Consider the following 23932-nt stretch of genomic DNA (forward strand, 5'->3'; position numbering starts at 1 on the left):
AATATAATTTCAAGGGATATCCAACCATATAAAATTTGGATAAAAACTATGAGGCAAGAAAATAATATCTGTCTATCTTTGAACATCTTTTAATTCGGATAGAAATAGGACTTTCAAAAAAAGGAGTTTTATTCAATTTCAAACTCTTTAATCTTATCTTTTTAAAACGGATAATTAGGATCTTTTAGAAACTTATAGAAGCTTGCAATTAATCCTAATTGGTTTAGGAATTGGATTAAATCATTTGGACCCTCCACATGATCATTGGGTCGTAGGTAAGGTGGGCTTAGGTTCGGTTTAGGCTTAGTTTAATATTTTGGCCATAACTTATTCGTTATAACTCGGATTTGGGCCTATAATATATCGTTGGAAAACTCTTTTCAATCTCCATACAAATATTCAATCATTGGACCTAGATTATGGACCAAAATAAACTAGATTAAACGTTTTATAAAAAGGACACGAAATGAATGATTTTAAAGGATACGAAATGAATTATTTTGGGTTTAAAGGCACGAAAAGAGGAAAATAAGTTATGGTTTGGGAAAAAGGGCTAGAAGTTGGGTTGGTTCATGAAATGAAAATATGGATTTAAGCACTCCAAGATTAAATACTCAACCCGAACAATAATGGCGGTGAAAGGTTGTTCGTCATCGGGTTTAGTTTTGGGGAGACATTTTTAGGTGTCTACAGCTGATGACCAAAATAACTCCTTAAATGTAGAGCCACTGAATTGCAGCTTAAAGTTAGCCCATAAATGCCTGACACAGTACCTAGTGTCTGCATTTGGCACAAGTTGATTCAAAGCTTCTAGCAGGCCTTGTTCACAAACCACAAATGAACAAGAACAGTCAGTTCAGCAATCCAAGTACAAAATGGAAATGAAATTGCCATATATATGTCCAAAATATGCTTACCTTTTGTCTGTCAGATATAAAAGTATATCCAAGCCCTCCCTCTTCATCTTGAAGTGTATCCATCAGCCTCTCAAGAAAGAAAATCCATGTTTCTTTGTTCTCAATTTCAACTATAGCCCAAGCAATAGGGTAAATGTTGTTATTACCATCCTTACCAACTGCTACTAGGATCTGTTCTGGGTATGGAGCCTTGAGACGAGTGCCATCAAGCCCAATCAATGGTCTGTAGCCTGATAAAAACCCTTTGGCTAAAGATGCAAGACACATATACATTCTCAAAAGCAATGGAGGTTCAGGCTTCTCTACTCCATCAACCACTACTACACAACCAGATCTAGGGCTATGCTTAATAATAGCCTTCCCATAGTCCCAAACTCTAGCATACTATTCTGATGCTGAGCCATAGATCTTGAGTTTAGCCCTTGCCCTTGCTATCCAAGATTTACTGTATGTTATTTCAATCCCAAGGTCCCCTAAAACTCTCCTTCTAAAATCTTTAATCTTCCACACACGATCTGTTCTAAAATTCTCAATGTACTTCTCAGCTAAATACTCAGCAGTTAAGTTATGGTTGCTCCTAACCCTTAGACACTTATGCTTCAAATTTAAGCTCTTAATCTGCCAAAAATCTTGGTTTACAGACCTCCTAACCCCTAAAGTGACATCTCCTACCCCCAACACATGTACAACTAGAAAGTCTACAATTTTTAACATTCCATTTACACTGACACCTCTTCCTACATTGTATAGTAATCTTGCTACTGTTATTGTGCAAATACCAATATTCATACCTTTTTTCAATGGCAAGAACCCTGAGAGCTTTCCTCACCACTGTGTTGTTAATGAACTTCTGGTACTTCACCAATTAAATTGGTTTGTTGAAGTCAGTTGAAGCATGGAACCAACACTAGTAGAAAAACAGCAAAGGGCACCCCTATATTGCCACCGGTTCAAGGCAACCCGGTGGCAAAAAGGCTAAGATTAAAGCAGTTGTTAACCGGGCTAGACATATGGCACCGGTTCAGTTTTGAACCGGTGGCAAAAGATGTAAAAAACAAACCGGTTCATCACATAACCCTAATAACTAGCTAGCTTCTCACTCCGCCTCTTTCATTCCATTTTCTCTGATATTCTTCTCTCTCCTCTCTCCTTTCTCTCTCCTCTCATCTCCCTTATTCGATCTCCTCTCTCTCTTCGATCTTCTTTCATCTCCTCTCCCTAGCTTTTTCGATTTTCTTTCATCTCCTCTCCCTAGCTTCTTCGATCTCCTCTCCCTAGCTTCTTCGATCTTCTTTCATCTCTTCTCCCTAGCTTCTTCGATCTCCTCTTTCTCTTCGATCTTCACCACCACAAATTCGACCACCGCCACAAAGCCCACCACCACCACATCACCACTGCCGCAAAGCCGCCACCACCACCACAAAGGTCGACCACCGCCGCAAAGCCCACCGACATCAACATCAACAACAATTTCTGGGTATAATCATTCGAGGTTAGGGTTTAATTTATGGTTTAGTTCGATGTTAATCGATTTTGTTGGATTTAAATTTGGGTTTGATTTTGGATTTAAATTGATTTTTTTGGGTTTATTTAATCGATTATTGGATTTTAATTCGAGTTTTCTCAATTTTTCTGGGTATAATTATCCGAATTTAATCGGTTTTGTATTTTAATTCGATTTTTTCGTTTTTTCTGGGTTCAATTTTGGGCTTAATTAATCGATTTTTCTGGGTACATGCATGTGTCTTTTGGGGTTTTTTTTATTTTGAGTTTTCTGGGTTTTTTTAAAAAAAAAAATTCGGGAATTTTGTTTTTTTTTTTCAATTTTTCTTATAATTTTGAGTTTCTGGGTTTTTTTTTTATTAATTTTTTTATTTTCAGTTCGTGAGTATTTTTGGGGGTTTTTTTTGGGGGGGGGGATTTCTGGGTTTATTTTCTTGCTTTTAATTTCGTGATTTCTGGGTGATATTTCCATTTTATATAGTAATTTACCCCCATCCCTTGGTCATAATTGGTAGTATTTTTGGCTCTTTCGAGCCACTTTTATTACTAATTGGTGTTTTCTAGTGTTTTTCGTAGTCTTTGTTGAGTTTTGTAGGAAATTGCACCCTTGGAGCGTTTTCTCGGGTTTTTCATGGAGCGACTACGGAAATTAGAAGAGCACGACCATCTTTGAAGCTCAAGGCCGGTTAGAGTCATCGAGCCGGTGATTAAGGGCTCGGTAATCGGGATACCGAGGTATTTGGACCGAGTATTCAAGACCCGAAGAGGAAATCCGGATTGGGCCGAGGAATCAAGCCCAATTGAAGTCCAAGCCTCGAAGAGAAGCAAGGGCCCGATTGGGCAAGCATTAGCTCGATCAGCCGCGACATGCAACTTTGGTGCTGGTGCATGGCCTAAGGCGCGCCCGATCGTGCGAGCATTTAGCTCGATCGGGCGTCGCTGCTGAGAAGAGGCGCACGGAAAAAGGCGCGCCCGATCGGGCGGCCTCTAGCCCGATCGGGCGCGTGTTTTTCTCAGAGCTGATTAGATTAGTTTTAATTTTTGTTTTGAGGAATGTTTAAGTACGAATTATGTACGTAATTTTGGATTACCTTCTTTTTTAGATTTTCTCTCTCTACTTAGGATATTTCTCTCTCTTAAATTCTCTCTCAACTTTTGTTCTTAATTACTTTCATTAATCCAGATTTCTTTCGGTAACAATTTCTTCTCTTTTAATTTCAGCTATTTCATTTACTTCTTTGATTATGTTTTGTTTTATTTATTTGATTAGTTTAGTTATGATTATGTCTGAGTAGTTTAATTCTAGGGTTTATGGGGATCCATAATTAATATGAAGGGATAATTTGTTATTATTGATTATTGGTATTGCATGATAATTTCTTATTGAATTGTTTTAATTCTTTGCAATTAGATTATGAATCGAGCAGATGTTAATTTAATATTAAAGGCTATTTTTAATAGGAACTTAGATCTAGTAAATTGCGAAAGCCAGTTAGATCTATGTTGATTAATAAATTGCGAGAGCCTGTTAATCATGTTAATTGTGCAATGTTAATTATTAATTATTATGTTTTATCCCGGAATATTAATTATTGAAGAACCTGTGACCCTAGGCCTTCTTATTATTGTTTTTCTCCCTAAACTTATTCTTCGTAGTATAGAATTTATTCCAAAAAATATTGGTTACTTAGATAATTTAGATTATAATAATTAATTAGGAGTAAAAAGACTTGTTTCCCTGTGGAGTTCGACCCTACTTCCCTATCTACTTTAGTTAGAGGACTTAGGTATTTACTTTTGATTAGGGGATATGACTTTACCCTGTCAAAAATTTGGCGCCATTGCCGGGGAAACGGTTCTATTTTTATTTCTGATTATTTTTGTAGTCTAGATTATTTCCTTTTTGTCTTAGAGAACGTTAGTTCTTTGAGGCAAATCTCATATTTGCTTTTAGTTTTTGTTTATGCCCAGGTGTTCCAGATCTGGATACATCCCATTCGATCCTGAGATCGAACGATCTTTTCATATACAGAAAAATCTCTATAAGCAAATCCTGGCGGATTCTGGTGATAATAATAATAATCACCGCGATCCCCCAACTGGTTCTAGCGATTCAGAGGTATCATCAGACGCAGAATCAGAGATGGCGGTTCCAAAGAAGCTTAGTGATTACTCACAACCAAAGCTTACAGATTTTCCACATCCTAGCCCTACTCCGGCACTTGATGGGGTACAATTTGAAATTAAACCTCAATTTATAACGATGATAGAGAGGAAGCAATTTAGTGGAGCTAAGGGTGAAGACCCAAATCTTCACATTGCCGACTATTGTCAATATTGTAATACCATCAGGCAAGCCGGGGTCACTCAAGACCAAATCAGGGAGATTCTCTTTCCCTTCTCTTTAACTGGAAAAGCTAAATTGTGGTTTAATGTCTTAAATAGAACTGCACTTGGTATAACTGACTGGGAAACTCTGGTTTTGAATTTTTATAACAAGTATTATCCTGCAGAGAGAACAGTCGTACTACGGAGTGCGATTCAGACTTTTGCCCAAGAAGCCGATGAATCTTTATATGAGGCTTGGGAGAGGTTCAAGAACCTACAAAGAGAATGCCCTCACCATAATTTAGCACAATGGCAGTTAATCCAAGCCTTTTATAATGGCATTGGAAATTCCTCTAGAATAATTTTAGATTCTGCAGCTAGTGGGAGATTTAAGAACCTTAATGTTGATGATGCAGGTCAGGTTATTGAAGATATGGCGATACATAATTCCCAATATGGGAATCCTAGAGGATTTGCTAACAAGGGGAAACATAGTGTTGACTCTGTATCCTTTTTGCAAGCTCAACTGACCTCTATATGCCAAAAATTAGATAATCTTAGCACTGCCAATGTAGGTAATGTTTCTGCAATTAATAATAATTCCAATGAGGCTTTCTGTGAAAATTGTGGTATTATAGGTCATTAGGAACAAGATTGCAGGAATTCCGTGGAGCAAGTTAATGTCTTTCAAGCTTATAGGCAGAATAACCCATACTCCAACACCTACAATCTTGGGTATCGGAATCATCCGTACCTTTCTTACCAGAGTACTAATGTTCAAAATCTACCACCACAATAACCACAGGCACCACAGCAACAGCAGCATAAATATTATCATCCCAATGCTGGCCAGAAGAACCAACCACAACAAACCTCTTCATCTTCTAACCCTTCTCTGGTGGAAATTAGAGCAATGTTGGTTAATATGCAAAAGCACATGGAGAGTAGAGATGCGACAATTGATCAAATTCTAGCACATAATAAAATTGTAGATAATCAAATTGCGCAACTTTCCGCTACTCTACAAGCCCGCCTACAGGGAGCTCTGCCGGCACAGCCGACCAGGCCTACGGATCAAGCATATGCAATTACTATAAGGAGTGGTCCAAACTATGAAGGGCCCTGTAGGGAACAAATTCAATCCTTAATCCCACTAGCTTGAATCCCACTGTGATCATACACTAAAGTACGGCGGCGTCCAAAAGGGAAGAAGATAGAGCAAAAGAGTCGCCAACAAGTTTTAGGCACTTGTAAACCGTTCATAGGATGAAGGTTACACCCCTTAACGATCCAAGAGATCGTCAACTCCATAAGGTCATGAACCAAATAAGGGTTCGGGGATGATGGTACAAATCCAACCTAAAAGAGATTGAACCTGCCCTAATAATAGGCCTCTACTTTATTCTGCTCGTATTCATGTGCGCTTTCTGACTAACATGCAATCAATAGGATTAATCTTAAACCTGTTTAATCTATGTTGGTTGAATATTAATGCACAAATTAAATAAACTATTATTGGCGATCACTTGAATTATAATCACAATTAACCCTAAACAAGATTGTTAATTATCTTATGAAGCGTGATTTCAAGTACCAAATTCCCTTTAACATGCATAAAAGGTGTGATCAAGCAATAAATAATAAATATATATCAAGCAACACAATAATAATTATGATCATGAATAATAAATCATTATAATAATAATAATAATAATAATAATAATAATAATATCATCATAAATAAAATAATCATCATCAAAATAATAATAATAATAATCATAATCATTATAAAAATTTTAATCATAATCATGTTCATGTTAATATTAAAGCATAATAATAATAGCAAGATCCTAGGCATGATACTAACAAGATTAATAACAAACCCTAGCATGTCACTAAGCAATAAAAATCAAGTCTTTAACCCTAACATGATACTAGCAATCATAAATATTAGAAAGAGAATAAAAGGCATCATAGCAATCATATTTAATATTAAAAATAACCTAGACATGATACTAGGAATCATAATAACAATGTAAACATGATTTCTACATCATAATATCAATTAATCAATTAAAGTACTTATTTTGATGCCTCGTACCTCTTTCTAATAACAAAATACACACGTTAGTAACTTCAAGGAAAATAATAATCAAAAACAATTAAATTAAATAATTGAAATAGAGATTTGGGACCAAACCCTCAGAAATTAAACCTTTCACGTCTAGGGCGAAGGCAACTTTGAATATGACTAGGTGTTTCTAGATCTTGCGAATGCGGAATTTTGTATGTAAAAATCTAGTTTAGGAGGAAAGAAAGAGAGAAAGAGAGAATAATCAAGAAAATCTTGATGAGAGTTGGTGAAAATAAGGGAGAATTGAAGAATTAATGATTGCGAATGAAAACTGATTGTAGGTGAATCAAAACGGAGTTTTTAATACGTTGTTTATAGAGAAAATCTGCCAAAAAGATAAAATATCAAAACAGAGTTGGCGCACCTAAAAAAGAGCTGGCGCCAGCTCCAGCTAATTGGCGCTAGGCGCCAATGGCTAGCACCAGGCGCCAATGGCTGGCGCCAGGCGCCAGGCCTGGTTCCAGGCGCTGATTTCAGAAATTCACGCGTTTTTGTTTTCATCATATCTTTTGATCCACAAGTCCAAATAAGGCATATAATATGTCGTTGGAAAGATCTTAAAGTCTACTTTCTATCCCAATTAGAATCAGATAAAAATGTTTTATAGATAAAAAGATATGGCCAAAATAGTGGAAGGGTGTCAGTTTTGGATAGAGTTTCATGTCTCATTCATAACTTTTTCGTTATAACTCGGATTTAATATTATAATATATCATTCGAAAGATATTAAATATCTATCCAACCATATAAAATTTGGATGAATATTTTGAGGCACGAAAATAAAATCTGAATATATTCCACTTTGTACAAAACAAGGATTCTTAAAAGGAGTAGTTTTATTCAATTTCAAACTCTTTAAAACATAATTATCAATCCTAACTCCATTAGGATTTAAAAGAATCTCCTAGAGTATTCTAAAAGACTATAATCAATCCTAATAGCTTTAGGAATGATAATTAATAATAGGCCTTCCTCTAGATCATTGGGCCGCATATAAAAACCAAATCGGACCCAGTTTAGTATTTTGGCCATAACTTCATCGATATTCATCGGAATTGGGCTTATAATATATCGTTGGAAAGGTCTTTTCAAAACACATACAACTAAACCATTATTGGATCCTTATCATGGACCAACCAAACTGGATTGACTATTATCTTAAAATAAGTTTTCAAAAACAGAGAGAAGAGAAAAGAAATTAAAAACTATCCGCAACACTAAACTTTCCACACTTTTGCTTCATTCGATTATGATTCGATGTGAAAGGTACTCATCACCGGGTTTGGTTTTGGGGAGACACAAATGGGTGTCTACAGAAGCCCCCACTTTGAATGAGTTTGGGGAAACACAAGTTTCGAAAACAAAAGTCAAAGTATCGATAGGGACGGAGAATGATTCAGAACGTTCTGCGATCCTAAACCACTCTTGTAACGGCGATACCTGCAAACTAGCGTTAGTTAAATAGATAAAAGAGTTAAGAAACGCGTATCTTGCACCGTCGAGCACACGTCTCTGAAAGTAACCGATTTGCTGCCGCTTTACTGTTGTTTTGATGACCTCCTACAAGCTAGAGAATGCCATCCCGCTTGAAAACTACTACGCCCGTAACTGCTTCCAAATTAGAAGATTGCTTAGCCTGAAACTATCCTCCTCCGCTATGATAGTATTCCACATCCAAGGGAATACAATCGAAGATTATTTCTCTCAAAACTATCCTCATCCGCATTGATAATATTCCACGTCCAAGGGAATACTATCGAAGATTATTTCTCTCGAAACAATCTCCATCCGCATTGATAATATTCCACGTCCAAGGGAGTACTATCGAAGATTATTTCTCTCGAAACAATCTCCATCCGCATTGATAATATTCCACGTCCAAGGGAATACTATCGAAGATTATTTCTCTTGAAACAATCTCCATCCGCATTGATAATATTCCACGTCCAAGGGAATACTATCGAAGATTATTTCTCTTGAAACAATCTCCATCCGCATTGATAATATTCCACGTCCAAGGGAATACTATCGAAGATTATTTCTCTTGAAACAATCTCCATTCGCATTATGACCATCTTCCATGCCTAAGGGAATATGATCGAAAGACAACTTCACCCGAAATTACCTCCAGTTGTTTGTGACAACTCTCCGCAAGCTAGGGAACGCCACCTTGCTGTTTCGATGTTCACTCGTCTCTGAACAATGAGCTTCTTTTTGATATGACTCCAATTTCCGCTGTGATAGTCTTCGAAAAGAGCACTGCTTCTTAAAGTTTGTTATGCCAGTACGTCGGCGCTTTGCTGCTTGTGAACCAGTATGTCGGTGCTTTTGCTGTAATGACAATCCTCTTTTATTCGGGAATAGTTGCCAACACAACTCTTGTATGATGTATGACAATCCGATTTAGAGAAAGTTGTCAATGCTTCGTAACAATCCATCCTTGGAAATGTTGCCACGATGAAGAGACAATCCATATCTCGGAAAATTCGCCAAAATCCAATTTTTGGGAAAAGTTGCCAATGCTTTGTAACAATATTTCATAAGAACTTTGCTACGATCGACAATCCACATCTTGGAATATAAAAGCAATCCACCTTGGAAATTTGCCAACACTATGCGACAATCCTTTTAGGAAAATATTGCCACAATTGACAATCCGCGTCTTGGAACATTTGCAAAAAAAGAGTCGACCGACAATCCACTTCGGGAAATTTGCCACTTATTGAAATGAATGACAATCCACGTTGAGGAACTTTTGCCGAAATTTATGATGAGTAGAGACCTACAACAATCCTTTGGGAAATTTTGCCATAGAGAACTGGGTGTATGACAATCCAATCTCGGAAAACTTGCCAGCGATCTATGAATGTATGACAATCCGAACTTGAAAAAACTTGCCAACAAAGAAGGAGCACGACAATCCACACTTGGAAACCTTGCCAGAGATGACAATCCAATCTTGGAAAAATTGTCGTTTGAAGAAGATGCACGACAATCCATTTTTGGAAATATTATCAGTTGGGGATGACAATCCAATTTTTGGAAAACTTTGTCGTTTAATAAGAATGCGCGACAATCCATATTTGGAAATGTTGTCGTTTAAGTGCTTGCTTTTGAACCGATTGTAATGAGCCAGTGTTTTAGGCGCTTAAGCTAAGTGAGACGATTTTTTGTCAGGTCGATCACTTAGACTGTAATCAAACCGACTACTTAATCATGTCAAATCGCTTATAGGGGCTAACTGGCGTACCAAGGAACGTGAAATTGCTGTATGAAGTCAAAATCACCTTTCTGAGAGGCTTCAAGCTCTGTCGCTGCTTAAATATCTCCGGCGCCAAGAATTGACTCTGTCGCCGAACGATGTGATAGGGTCTTCCCTGTTCTGCTGCACCTGTATTTATTTTAACTATAGAACTTTGCCAATTTCTTTAACTATCTTAGGGTTGACCTAAGATTTAAAGTTGCTTGACTCATCGACTTGACATGACTCAAGGTATAAACTTGACTCGCTGATTGACTGACTCGAGGTTGACTCAACTCAAAGTGAAATGGCACATGTGTGACTCAAATCAAAGTGATATGACATGACATGACTCAATGTGTACATGACTCGTGTGTGCATTGTAATGTGATCGTGCGACTCGAAAATACAAAAAACAAAAATTTTCTGTCATTTTTGTGGAGGGTATTGACTTTCTCCCGAAAAAGAAAGTCGTGAAAAAGAAGAAGCGAAGTTTGAAGATGCATGTTGAATGAGCTTAGTCAGATGTTGTTTGATACTGTCTCTCAAGGTGCAAGGATTAATCCATCCTAGGCTATCTCAACTGTTGACTCCATGATGAAAGTATTTGGGTAACTTAGGCACGGAGGCTAAGCAATTCATACTTCTATGTAATGACAATTATGAGTGATGAGTGATGTGACAAGACATGCATCATCGTTATGTTAAGATTTCATGACAAAGGGTTCCTAAGGGAAGTATATTTGGTCATGTATCTGTGCGGTGTGTGAAATTGACACTAAAGCTAGGCCGCAAGAGCTAAGTGTGTGGGAAAATATTGTTTGTTAAAACAAGTCAAATGGTGGTGACTCTTAGGCTAGGTAAGCTAATGATGTAGGGATCAAGCCCCCAAGTCTAGCTCTAAGGGATGAGCACAGGGAATCCCTTGATATGATCATGGTGCGAGTGTGTGAATGTGAATATGAATGCATGTTTATTACGGCCGCACCTCGATGTGAGGTTGCCTACGTATCCGTTAGGAATCAGGCCGAACGTAGCTCTAGCCAAACCTCGCACAAGTGTGTGTATACCTCAAAAAGGTCTTTTAAGGGTTGTAACGTGGTTAGGCTAAAGGTTATAGAAAAAAAGGATAAAGGCTCAAGACCCTAGATAAGCCCCCAAGGTGTGCAACCTTGCTTTTGAATATTTGTATTTTCATGCTTGAGGTTTTCTACTCTTTTTTTTAGCTCTTTCTTTTGCTTTAGCATTTATTTCATTTTTATAAGTGTGAGCAATATCGATCATGCGGTCTATCACTCACTTGGCATTCATGTTTCTCAGGCACGGTACCGAGCACTCGATAAGAGACGCAATCTGAGACGTGTTCATATCGAAGACATTTTCATATCAAAGACATTGGAACACTTGCCCTTTTGTACACTTTTATTTATTTTTTGCTATTTTTGCTATTTTAATCTTTTGAATTTGCTCAAGATTTCTTTAGAATTGCAAAAGTTGCACACCATCCCATTCCAAGGATAGATAGATGTAGGTTGAAAAAAGAAAGGTATATCGTTAGACGAGGCTCAAAGTGGTTTATGAAGAAAGGATTGCATATTTGAAAGGTGAAATGTAATATGATGTGGCTACAAGGGTTGCCTTAAATCATTGGTATACCTTGTGTTTAATTCAACATTTTTTTTTTAAATGCAATATAATGAAATGATCATATGTAAGGAAATAAATGCTCATTTTTATTAAAAGAAAATATATAATGATCCTACAAAATAAATCTAAAGAGAATAAAAAAGGTGCCTATGCTAGACTTATTGGGGAAGGGGTAAATAAAAAAAGAAGAAAGCATGAAATCTTGGTGAGAAGCTTGTCTTGTGTATTTGTTTCATCATTACCCTTAAATTTATTTTTTTTATTATTATTTTTTTTTTGGTCAGTCACATGACTCAAACTCAATTCAACATGCATGGATGGAAGAAGGTAGGAAGAATGACGGTTGTGACGTGGAGAAACCATGTAGTGAATGGAAAGATGATGTAGATGGAGAGATATGAAAAAATTAGGAATAGAATGTACCCTCAACTCAAATGACGGAAAAAACCGACTCATGCATGAACCTAAGACATGGTCATGGTGTATATACATATTAGTGGGTGCTTTATTGTGAGTGCAAGTGACATGTTAAGACTCGTGTCATGACCATGTGGCTAGACTATGTGACTAGACTCGAACAAAGACTAAGTTAAGACTTCACATATATGCATTAAACTGGACAGGCTGTGGTATTTTAGTCATAACTTTTGATCTGTAACTCTGATTTGGATGAAACCAACTCCAAATTAAAGATAAAACTCGGGGCTACAGATCCATAGGTTGTACGACTCGTAGTTCTTCCTAGAACTCCGGCTATGACCAAAACAAGTTGACATTTGTGCAGTATACGGGAATAAAAAATCCGGGTTGACTTAAAGGAACTATGACTCGATTTTATGTTTATTTATTAGCTCAAATTAATTAATTAATTAATAAAATAAAGTCCTTTAGTCATTTATCAGTTTATTTAGTCTTAACACAAGTCAAACAAACGGTTAGGAAAAATCACATAGAGTATGCACAACAAATAATGCACAAGTAGTCAAGTAGTCACAACATGATGCAATGAGTTTGCAACCTAACCATGGCTCTAGTTCTCTAAAGTCCGGGATATGGTTTAGTCAATAGAGGGTCCATGGTTAATTGTCCGGATGCACCGTGCGGAAGCCTAACCGTGAAGGGTTGGCGCGAGTGGATGGGACACCGCGAGCTTTAGAAAAAAACTCGCTTCCATGGTTTGGTGAATTCAACATCTCGGATGTACCCTTTGTTGCACGGAGCGTTCAATCGGGTAGATGGAGCATGAATTCCCAGAGGGTTATGTCCATATGTAGAACACATATGGGTTTCAGAAAAGTGAGAAAAAATTCAATCAGGAAGTAGGATCGAGCAAATTATACGAAAAACCGGTCAAAATTAGAACGCATATTTCTGGCTCGGTATTGGGGGAAATTGGCGCCAGCAATCAGAGACTGGCGCCAGATTTTAACTGTAGCGCCTGGCGCCAATACTAGCATCTGGCGCTACAACTAAAACACTGGTGCCAAGCTCTGGCCCCTAACGCTACTTCCCACATGCCTCAGCAGCTTTCTGTGCTCGATAAAATCTTCCACTTTCGCGCGGTGTAATTTCAGTCCTAGTTGTGAAAGACATTCCTCAAATTTCCTACGTGTAAAATCCTATGTTTTTTACTCATTACGGATGGTCTTTCCAATGAGATCTTTTTTTATGCATATGACAATAATGTTAATCAAAATTACGCACATGAAATACTTAGAACTTTTTGAGTCTCATCTACTCATTCTAAATCATTGCCGAAACAAATTCAAGAATTAAAATAGAAATCCTCCCCAGTGGAGTCGCCAAAAACTGTAGGGAATAAATTCAAGCCTTAATCCCACTAGCTTGAACCCCACTTTGATCATACACTAAAGTACGGTGGCGTCCAAAAGGGAAGAAGATAGAGCAAAAGAGTCGCCAACAAGTTTTTAAGGAACTTGTAAACCGTTCACAGGATGAAGGTTACACCCCTTAACGATCCAAGAGATTGTCAACTCCATAAGGTCATGAACCAAATAAGGGTTCGGGGATGATGGTACAAATCCAACCTAAAAGAGATTGAACCTGCCCTAATAATAGGCCTCTACTTTATTCTGCTCGTATTCATGTGCGCTTTCTGACTAACATGTGTAGACACCTAAAAATGTCTCCCCAAAACCAAACCCGTTGATGAACACCTTTCACCGCCATTATTGGTCGAGTTGAGTATTTAATCTTTGGAGTGCTTAAATCCATGTTCTATCCAATATATTTCATGAACCAATCCAATTTCTAGCTCATTTTCCTACACCATAACCTATTTTCCACTTTTCGTGTCCACATCGCAAAACTGAGAGAAACTGATTTTATGGATATAAAATTTTGATCCAATTATTATTTTGTTGGATAGGAATTTAAATAATATTTCCAACCATATATCATAAGCCCAATTCCGAGCTATAACGAAAAAGATATGAGCAAAACATTAAACTCGGCCCAAAACCGACACCCTTCTACTAAAACAGCCATATCTTAAAATCTACAAATTATTTTGACCTGATTCAAACTGGGTTGAAAAGTAGACTTGATAAGCTTTCTAATGATATATTATATGCTTTATTCTGAGTTACGGATCAAAAGTTATGATGATTTTAAAAACGGGTAAAAAACTGGAATTACCGCGCAGCAGCTAAAATGCCGCGACGCGGTAAGATCTGACGTGGCACGGGAGAAATTCCCGTGACACGGTAATTTGGAGGGCATTTTCATGTTTTTTAGTGCCCCGTGACTTGGCATAAGTACCGTGACCCGGCGCCATATGCCGTGACACGGTGGACTTTGCCGCGTCACGGCGTTTTCTGCCGTGTCACGGTGGGTTGCTGCCGTGTCACGGTGCTTAAAACTTTCCCGCGTCACGGAGAACTGTGCCGCGACACGGGAATTACTGCCGTGTCACGGTAGGAATTCCCGTGTCACGGTGCCAGTGCTGTGACACGGGACAACTCCGTGTTTTTTCCGCGTAATCCCTTCACGCGTTTTAACTCCCGTAGGTCAAATATTTCCCGCGTCACGCTAATTTCCCCCGTGACACGGTAGAGTCTGACCGTGTCACGGTACAGTTTGACCGTGTCACGGTACAGTCTGACCGTGTCGCGGTAGCCTTTTTTAGGGTTTTTATCTTTTTAGGGTTCCGTGTGTTCCCTCTGCTCATTTTCCCTATAAATACCCCCCTCCTTTCTGCAGTTCGGGGCAGCAATAATCATTCTCTCTCACCTTGCACCAAAAATCATCCTCTTCTCCCTCTTTAACCTAATTTCTAGCCTCCTTATTCTTCCATAATAATTCCCCTAAGCACTCTAAGGAGTCTATACTTAATCCGAGGTTCCGTCCTTAAACCAAGGCGTGAAAGGTACAAATAACTGAGGGTTTGGACCAAATCAATTCTACTTTTTATTTAATTTGATTTTCATTTGCTTTATTATTTTTATTGAAGTTACTAACAGTTTATTCATGATGTAGCAATTTAAAGGAACGTGCGAAATGTGAGTAATTATTAATTAATTTAATTACTCTTATTTTATTTTCTTATTGCTAGTATCATGATTAGGTTATTTTATATTTGATTTGACTAACTCTATTATTGTTGAATTGCTTCCAATATTAATGTTTATTTTATTATATTTATGATCACTATATTGCATGTTTAAAGGGAATATGTAATTGAAAATCACGCCTAATAAGATAATTTGGACAACCGGTTTAGGTTCCTTTTTAATCTTGTTATTTAATCAAGTGATCACAAATATTTTAGAATTATATGTTGCATTAATATTCAACCAATTTAGCCTAATAATAGTTTGGAGCAAATTGAATATTTTATTGTATGCCTTTGAAATCACAGGAATGCTTTTCACTATAAGAATCGAGTAGAGGCCAATATGGGCGAATGTGACTCTATGACTCACTTCGTACCATCATCCCCGATCCTCCTTTCGTGGTTCCGAACCATATGGAGTTAATAATCTCATGGATTATGAATGGGGTGTAACCTTCACGGGTCAATCGTTGTTGCCTATCGTTGTCCCTTTATCGTGGTTGCCTTTTATGATCCGTGAACGGTTTACAAGTTCCTAAAAAAACTTGTTGGCGGCTCCCTACTTTATTTGTCCCTAATCGTATATGTCAATTCCCACTTCCTATGAGTGCCATGCATATTCACAACATGCTTTAGCGTAGGCGCACTTCGAGCGACGCCTACAACATGCAATCAATAGGATTAATCCTAAACCTGTTTAATCTATGTTGGTTGAATATTAATGCACAAATTAAATAAACTATTATTGGCGATCACTTGAATTATAATCACAATTAACCCTAAACAAGATTGTTAATTATCTTATTAAGCGTGATTACAAGTACCAAATTCCCTTTAACATGCATAAAAGGTGTGATCAAGCAATAAATAATAAATATATATCAAGCAACACAATAATAATTATGATCATGAATAATAAATCATTATAATAATCATAATAATAATAATAATAATAATATCATCATAAATAAAATAATCATCATCAAAATAATAATAATAATAATCATAATCATTATAACAATTTTAATCATAATCATGTTCATGTTAATATTAAAGCATAATAATAATAGCAAGATCCTAGGCATGATACTAACAAGATTAATAACAAACCCTAGCATGTCACTAAGCAATAAAAATCAAGTCTTTAACCCTAACATGATACTAGCAATCATAAATATTAGAAAGAGAATAAAAGGCATCATAGCAATCATATTTAATATTAAAAATAACCTAGACATGATACTAGGAATCATAATAACAATGTAAACATGATTTCTACATCATAATATCAATTAATCAATTAAAGTACTTATTTTGATGCCTCGTACCTCTTTCTAATAACAAAATACACACGTTAGTAACTTCAAGGAAAATAATAATAAAAAACAATTAAATTAAATAATTGAAATAGAGATTTTTGGGACCAAACCCTCATAAATTAAACCTTTCACATCTAGGGCGAAGGCAACTTCGAATATGGCTAAGTGTTTCTAGATCTTGCGAATGCGGAATTTTGTATGTAAAAAGCTAGTTTAGGAGGAAAGAAAGAGATAAAGAGAGAATAATCAAGAAAATGTTGATGAGAGTCGGTGAAAAAAAGGGAGAATTAAAGAATTAATGATTGCGAATGAAAACTGATTGTAGGTGAATCAAAACAGAGTTTTTAATACGTTATTTATAGAGAAAATCAGCCAAAAAGATAAAATATCAAAACAGAGCACTTGGCGCACGTAAAACAGAGTTGGCGCACCTAAAAAAGAGCTGGCGCCAGCTCCAACTAATTAACGCCAGACGCCAATGGCTGGCGCCAGGCGCCGGGCCTGGTTCTAGGCGCTGATTTCAGAAATTCACTCGTTTTTGTTTTTATCATATCTTTTGATCCGAAAGTCTAAATAAGGCATATAATATGTCGTTGGAAAGCTCTTAAAGTCTACTTTCTAACCCAATTAGAATCAGATTAAAATATTTTATAGATAAAAAGATATGGCCAAAATAGTGGAACGGTGTCAGTTTTGGATAGAGTTTCATGTCTCATTCATAACTTTTTCGTTATAACTCGGATTTAATATTATAATATATCATTCGAAAGATAATTTCAATATCTATCCAACCTTATAAAATTTGGATAAATATTTTGAGGCACGAAAATAAAATCTGAATATATTCCACTTCGTACAAAACAAGGATTCTTAAAAGGAGTAGTTTTATTCAATTTCAAACTCTTTAAAACATAATTATCAATCCTAACTCCATTAGGATTTAAAAGAATCTCATAGAGTATTCTAAAAGACTATAATCAATCCTAATAGCTTTAGGAATGATAATTAATAATAGGCCCTCCTCTAGATCATTGGGCCGCATATAAAAACCAAATCGGGCCTAGTTTAGTATTTTGGCCATAACTTCCTCGATATTCATCGGAATTGGGCTTATAATATATCGTTGGAAAGGTCTTTTCAAACCCCATCCAACTAAACCATTATTGGATCCTTATCATGGACCAACCAAACTGGATTGACAATTTTCTTAAAATAAGTTTTCAAAAACAGAGAGAAGAGAAAAGAAATTAAAAACTGTCTGCAACACTAAACTTTCCACACTTTCGCTTCATTCGATTATGATTCTATGTGAAAGGTACTCATCACCGGGTTTGGTTTTGGGGAGACACAAATGGGTGTCTACAGGCCCCCTATGCCCAAAGTTGATGAACCTGATTTATTAAATAATGCTAATCTTGATTCCGTTAAACCAAACAATGTAATTAATAGCCCTGCAGAGCTAAAGGATAGTACTAACATATCTAATTCTACATTGCAGGGTACGACTCCAGAGAAGGTGGCTACTCCAGACAAGAGCAATAATGCTCCAAAGCCAATTATCAAACTTCCATTCCCCAATCGTCACTTGAAGACAAATTTGGATAAGCAGTTTGATAAGTTCCTGGAGATGGTAAAAGATCTGAAGGTAACAGTTCTCTTCACTGAATTAATCACACAAATTCCTTCATATGCAAAATTTATGAAAGAAATATTGACAAGGAAAAGGTCTATTAGTGAGGTAGAGACAGTAGCTTTCACTGCAGAGTGTAGTGCCGTACTTCAAAATAAGTCTCCACCTAAATTAAAAGATCCGGGTAGTTTTTCTATCCCTTGTCATATAGGCAATCTAATGATTGGTAATGCATTGTGTGATTTGGGTGCTAGCGTTAGTGTCATGCCATTATCTGTGTGTTCCAAACTGAATATGGGTAAATTAAAAGCTACCAATATTACTCTACAAATGGCCGACCGTTCTTTTAAATACCCCTTAGGTGTTTTAGAGGATGTCCCCGTTAGAGTAGGTAAATTTTATATACCTGTTGATTTTGTTGTTCTTGATATGGCTGAGGATGTGCAAACCCCAATTATTTTGGGTAGACCATTCCTTAACACTGCAGGAGCAATCATAGATGTGAGAAGTGGTAAGTTAACACTATCAGTAGGGGATGATAAAGTTATTTTTAATCTTAATAATACCCCTAAAAGCTCCATGACTGAGGAGAAATGTTTTAGTATTAATGTGGTTGAGAATTATTCTAACAAGCCCCAAGCACTTGAAAAAGATCCCTTGGAGGCGGTATCTTGTGTTGCATCCCTTTCAGATGAGATAGACAAATGGCAGAAGGAAGTTGATGCAATAGAAAGAGCACTTTACACTGTTGGTCTTGGTTTTGAGGACGAAAAGGTGGAGTCAATCAAGCGAGTTGTGCGACCAGAGCCTACGGTAAGTGTTCCGCCGGATCGAGTTGCAAGTGTTGAATGCAATGACAATTTGAAGTAACCCTCGATCAAAGAAGGATCTTTGGTGCGCAGCATTGAAGAACCCCTTACCCAAGTCAAGGAGGATCCACCAGATAAGGTGAATTGGCTTCCCACAGGGTATGTCAGGAAGTCGCGTCGTAGCCTAAACACCGCTAGACCGGGTGAGAAACCGCCCGATCAAGCGTTAAGCCAAGGGTCCTAGTTTTTGTACTTGGCAAGAAGGTCGTGCGGGACCTAGATAAACCAGCGCTTTGCGGGAGGCAACCCGTATTTCTTGCTTTCTAGACTAGTTTTCCTTTTTCTTTATTTTTATTTTTATTTTAGAGAGGCGAGGAGAGTGAAATTTTACCTTTTATAGGTGTTTTTGTACAGGTATAGATTTGAGAGGTAAGGAGACTTAGAAATATTTGAAGAAGAAAAGAAATCGAAGAAGAAGCTAAGAGAATCCGACTGGGCACGGGCCCGATCGGGCGGAGCTTGCCCGATCGGGCGCGCAAGCGAGGAAAATTTCAGCTCTTAATTCGCCCGATCGGGCGAATCTTGCCTGATCGGGCGCGCAACTGGAGTTGGAATTGGAGCTTAATTCGCCCGATCGGGCGAAGCTTGCCCGATCGAGCGCATTTTTGTGGAAAATCGAGTGAAGGAAAAGATATGTCGAGCGAAGCTCGCCCGACCGGGCGAGTAAAAAGGCGAAATCTTACTTCATATTCGCGCCTGATCAGGCGGAGCTCGCCCGATCGGGCGCGCAAGGATGCATCTGGAATTCAGTATTTTTGCCCGATCGGGCGCGCCTATTTTTGGTCGTCCCCTTTAATTCCTTTCCCTTCTTTCTTTCCTCACTTTCTTCTTCTTCCATCTTCTTCATTACTACTTTCTCTCTCTAAAACCTCCATTTTCACACCTTCAAACTCCCTTATTTTCAAGATCTCCTCCAATTCTTCCATCAAAACTCAAATATTTTTACGTATTCTTAATCCTTTCATCTTTCTCTACAATCTACACCAAATTTCTACCACTTTCTCTCAATTTTTCTCAAAACCCTAAGAGAGAGAAATCTTCAATTCCTACCATTTCTAATAAAAAATGGCTCTCAAAAGATCTAGGACCATAAGGGGGGAAAGCTCAAGGCAACAAGCGCCTAGGATTGACCCGGAGTTGCAAGTTCCGGGATGGGAGAGGGTGGTCATCACCACCCAAGAGCAAAGATAACGGATGATCAATCTCACGTCAAGGCAGGTAATTCCTACACGCTTTGTTCATCACCCCACCCTTGCTAGATTAGGAATTGATAAACATGTAGAAAAATTGTTTAAAGGAATTGGCATGAGTGGTTTGTTTAACTTGCATTATGATACTTATGATTATTTGACCTTGGAATTTATTTCTAGTTTTAATGTTATAAAATCTAATGCTTTGATTACTCATGTTCAATTTAGATTGCTTAATAATGATGTTAGATTGTCTTTGAAAGAATTTGGCAAATTATTTGAGTTAAAATCGGGTAGACCAATCGAACCTCCTCAAGACAACATTGTCGTTGTCTATCAATCCCTTACGGGGGATGCCAACTTGAACCTCCAACATGCCAAGGGCATTGGTATACAACATCCCGTGCCAAAGTTTTGGCAACGGTTTATTGGCCTTACCATCTTTGGGAGGCATGAACCCGCCAACGTTAGGAGGGATGAACTAGAATTGTTAGGGTCATACATGATACCTAGGAGTGATAAGATCAACATTGTCCATAAGATGTCCCAACACTTCCAAAGGGTGGCCAATGCGGCCGAGGCGGGTAGGTCTAGGGTACCCATTTATTTTGGTGGTCTAGTAACTCACATAGCGGTCAAACACCTTAACTTTGTCCCTAACAACGAGGGGAAGGTAGCCGGCCCAACAATTATGGACCTACCCTATTTAGGTGGCCTAAATTGGATAAATGTCATAGGAGGTGAGACTTGGTGGGTGATTCAAAGGGAATCGGGTAGAAGGGACAATGCTTTTACTTTGCCTAACCCGGTTTTGACCAAGTTTGAGAAGGGTCTACCTTCTTACACCTTCGACTTAGGCAACCAAGGTGAGGCCCAAGCGTCTCACCAAGAACCACCCTCACCACAACCTCAATTTCACCAACCATCACCCCAACCCTACACATATGACATTCCTACTTCCTCAACCAACTACAACATTGACCCCAACGCCCCTTATGACTTTTCGGCATTTAGGAGCCAATTGGATAGGATTGAGATGGGTCAAGGGAGATTCGAGAGTATGGTTAGGGACTTGGACACTAGAGTTGGGTCTCTAGATAGACGGGTGGGGTATGTGGAGAGGAACGTCGGGAGGGGTTTGTACCCAGTGTACGATGATTATGCACGTCGGGGGGGTATTCCCCCCGAATCACTTGTTCCCGATTGGTTCTAATATCCTCAAAGAGGATACATGGACCCAAGTGCCTACGGTACCTATGTGGACTACTCATCGGTCCATGGTTATGGGACCGATGTTCCTTTTGGTGGGCTTGGGAGGAATGTGGATCCTAACTACTTTGCAGGTGGTTCGGGTTATGGAGGTGGTGGTTCGAGCCATGGAGGAGCCGGTCCTAGCCATGAAGGAGGCTATTCGAGGATGGACGAGGATGAGGAGTAGGATACATTCCCAAGTCAATGAGGGCATTGCTTGATTTGGCTTGGGGGGGTGACCTTTCGCTTGGTAATTCTCTTCCTTTTCTCTTTTTATTTGCTTTCTAGTATAGTTTTTTTGCTTTTTAGTATAGTTTCTATTTGCTTTCCCTTATGAGAAAAATACAAAAAAATTGAAAAATAAAAAAAAATCCAAAAATACGTTCCAATTAATGGTAAATCATGCTTCCCTGTGCCCCTTACTTGAGAAAATTTGTTTTGATTCCTGGTTATTGATAATGAGCATCGTGGATTTGTTGGTCATGATTTGAAGTTTAATTGTTTGGATTCCTAAACATGCGTCAATTTTGCCAACTATTTGTGAATATAGTGCTTGACTAGTTGATTTGGTTAGGAATGTGTGATAGTTCCATAGTTCCTGGTATGTCAATGAATTTGAGTATTGGTTTGCAGCTATTAGTAATGTTTATATAGCTCAATATTATGCACTTCGAGGAGGACGAAGGCATTTGTTCTCCTAGGAAGCCTTCAGACGTCATTAGATACATTTGTTCCCTTCTTGTTACCCATGTTGTTGCTTGTGCCCTTTTATGGTTTATTTAGCCACATTACAAGCCTATATGAGCCCCATTGGTTACTAGTCCCAAGCTTGGCTTGGGGGAGCTATTAGTTGGTGAGGTGAGGGAGTTGTGGTGTGCATATTATTTGCACAATGTGGGAATAAAAAGAGAGTGATTGTTCTTTGATTTTATGATTGGAAAATATTGATATGTTGTGTTACAAAGTTGCAATTTCCAATATGAGTTAAAAAGAAAAAAAAAAGTTGTTTCATATGTTCAAATGTTCTATTTGAAGGTTGTTCAAGAAGAAAAAAAAAAGAAAAAATTCAAAAGAAAAAGAAAAAAAGGAATGAGTTCAAAGTTTGTATTTCACTCAAGTTCTACATTATCATATTTTTATGAGTGAAATTTGTAAGTGTTGGGATTGTTTATATTGTTTGGAGTTGTATTTGGTGGATTCTTGTTGGAGTTAGTTATGTTGATGGAGATGTATGATCATCATTTATTTTGATCATGGGTTTATTAGGATTTGGCTCCCTTAATGCATAGCTTTTCTCTCACATATTCCCAAATTTATCTTACCCTTTACCCTAGCCTTACATTACATGCTTTAAAGACCTTCCGACCTTTGTGCATAGAGTTGTGTAAATGTGAAAGTGTTGTTTATCAATGCAAGTTATGACTTGACATATTCCGAGTCGACTATTAGGTTGAGTGTATGTCTTTTTAAACACACGAGTGTGTGAGTTTGGGAAGGCATTGTTCACATTAAAGGGGTTGGGTTGGAGAGCGATCGAGTACATCTTTTACTCGCCACATAAATGAGAGTTGAGTGTGTGAGCACTAGTCTTGAATTCTATATGCTCTTGTGGTTTGCACTATTTGACAATTGTTGGGGAGGAAGGGTGATTGGATGAATAAGATTGATTGATGTTGAAGCATGTTCATTAGATTTGCCTTGAATCGTTTGTGCTTGATTTGATTATTGGGGTGAGGCATGTTTTATATGTTCATTGATGAGCTCTTTGCTTAGGGACAAGCAAAGGTTTGGCTTGGGGGAGTTTGATATGTCCATTTTATATAGTAATTTACACCCGTCCCTTGGTCATAATTGGTAGTGTTTTTGGCTCTTTCGAGCCACTTTTATTACCACTAGTGGAAAAATAGCTATCCGTAACGGGCAAAAATAGTCTATCCGTAACAGGCAACGGGCGTTACGTATGCTGCCGTTACAGATAGGCTATGTTATTCGTAACGGGCAGTCAAACTGTCCGTTACAAATAACGGATTATTCGTAACGGACAGTTTGACTGCCCGTTACGAATAACACGTTATTTGTAACGGACAGTTTGACAGCCCGTTAATGTAGACACTCATTTGTGTCTCCCCAAAACCAAACCCAGTGATGAGTACCTTTCGCGTCGAATCATAATCGAATGAAGCGAAAGTGTGGAAAGTCTAGTGTTGCGGAAAGTTTTAATTTCTTTTCTCTTCTCTCTGTTTTTGAAAACTTATTTTAAGAAAACAGCCAATCCAGTTTGGTTGGTCCATGATATGGGTCCAATAGTAGTGTAGTTGGATGGGGCTTG

At 37.9% G+C, this 23932-nt stretch overlaps 1 non-coding gene across 1 annotated transcript; it reads right to left on the reverse strand.

The window, feature by feature from the left end:
- Positions 1-4944: 4944 nt before the first annotated feature.
- Positions 4945-5051, reverse strand: LOC145565681 (small nucleolar RNA R71). The gene has a single exon (XR_014095079.1). It is a non-coding gene; the product is annotated as a small nucleolar RNA R71 (small nucleolar RNA).
- Between the last annotated feature and the right edge of the window lie 18881 nt (positions 5052-23932).

This window comes from Chenopodium album, chromosome 1 (genome assembly GCF_948465745.1).
Source record: "Chenopodium album chromosome 1, dcCheAlbu1.1, whole genome shotgun sequence".
Classification (NCBI taxonomy): domain Eukaryota; kingdom Viridiplantae; phylum Streptophyta; class Magnoliopsida; order Caryophyllales; family Amaranthaceae; genus Chenopodium; species Chenopodium album.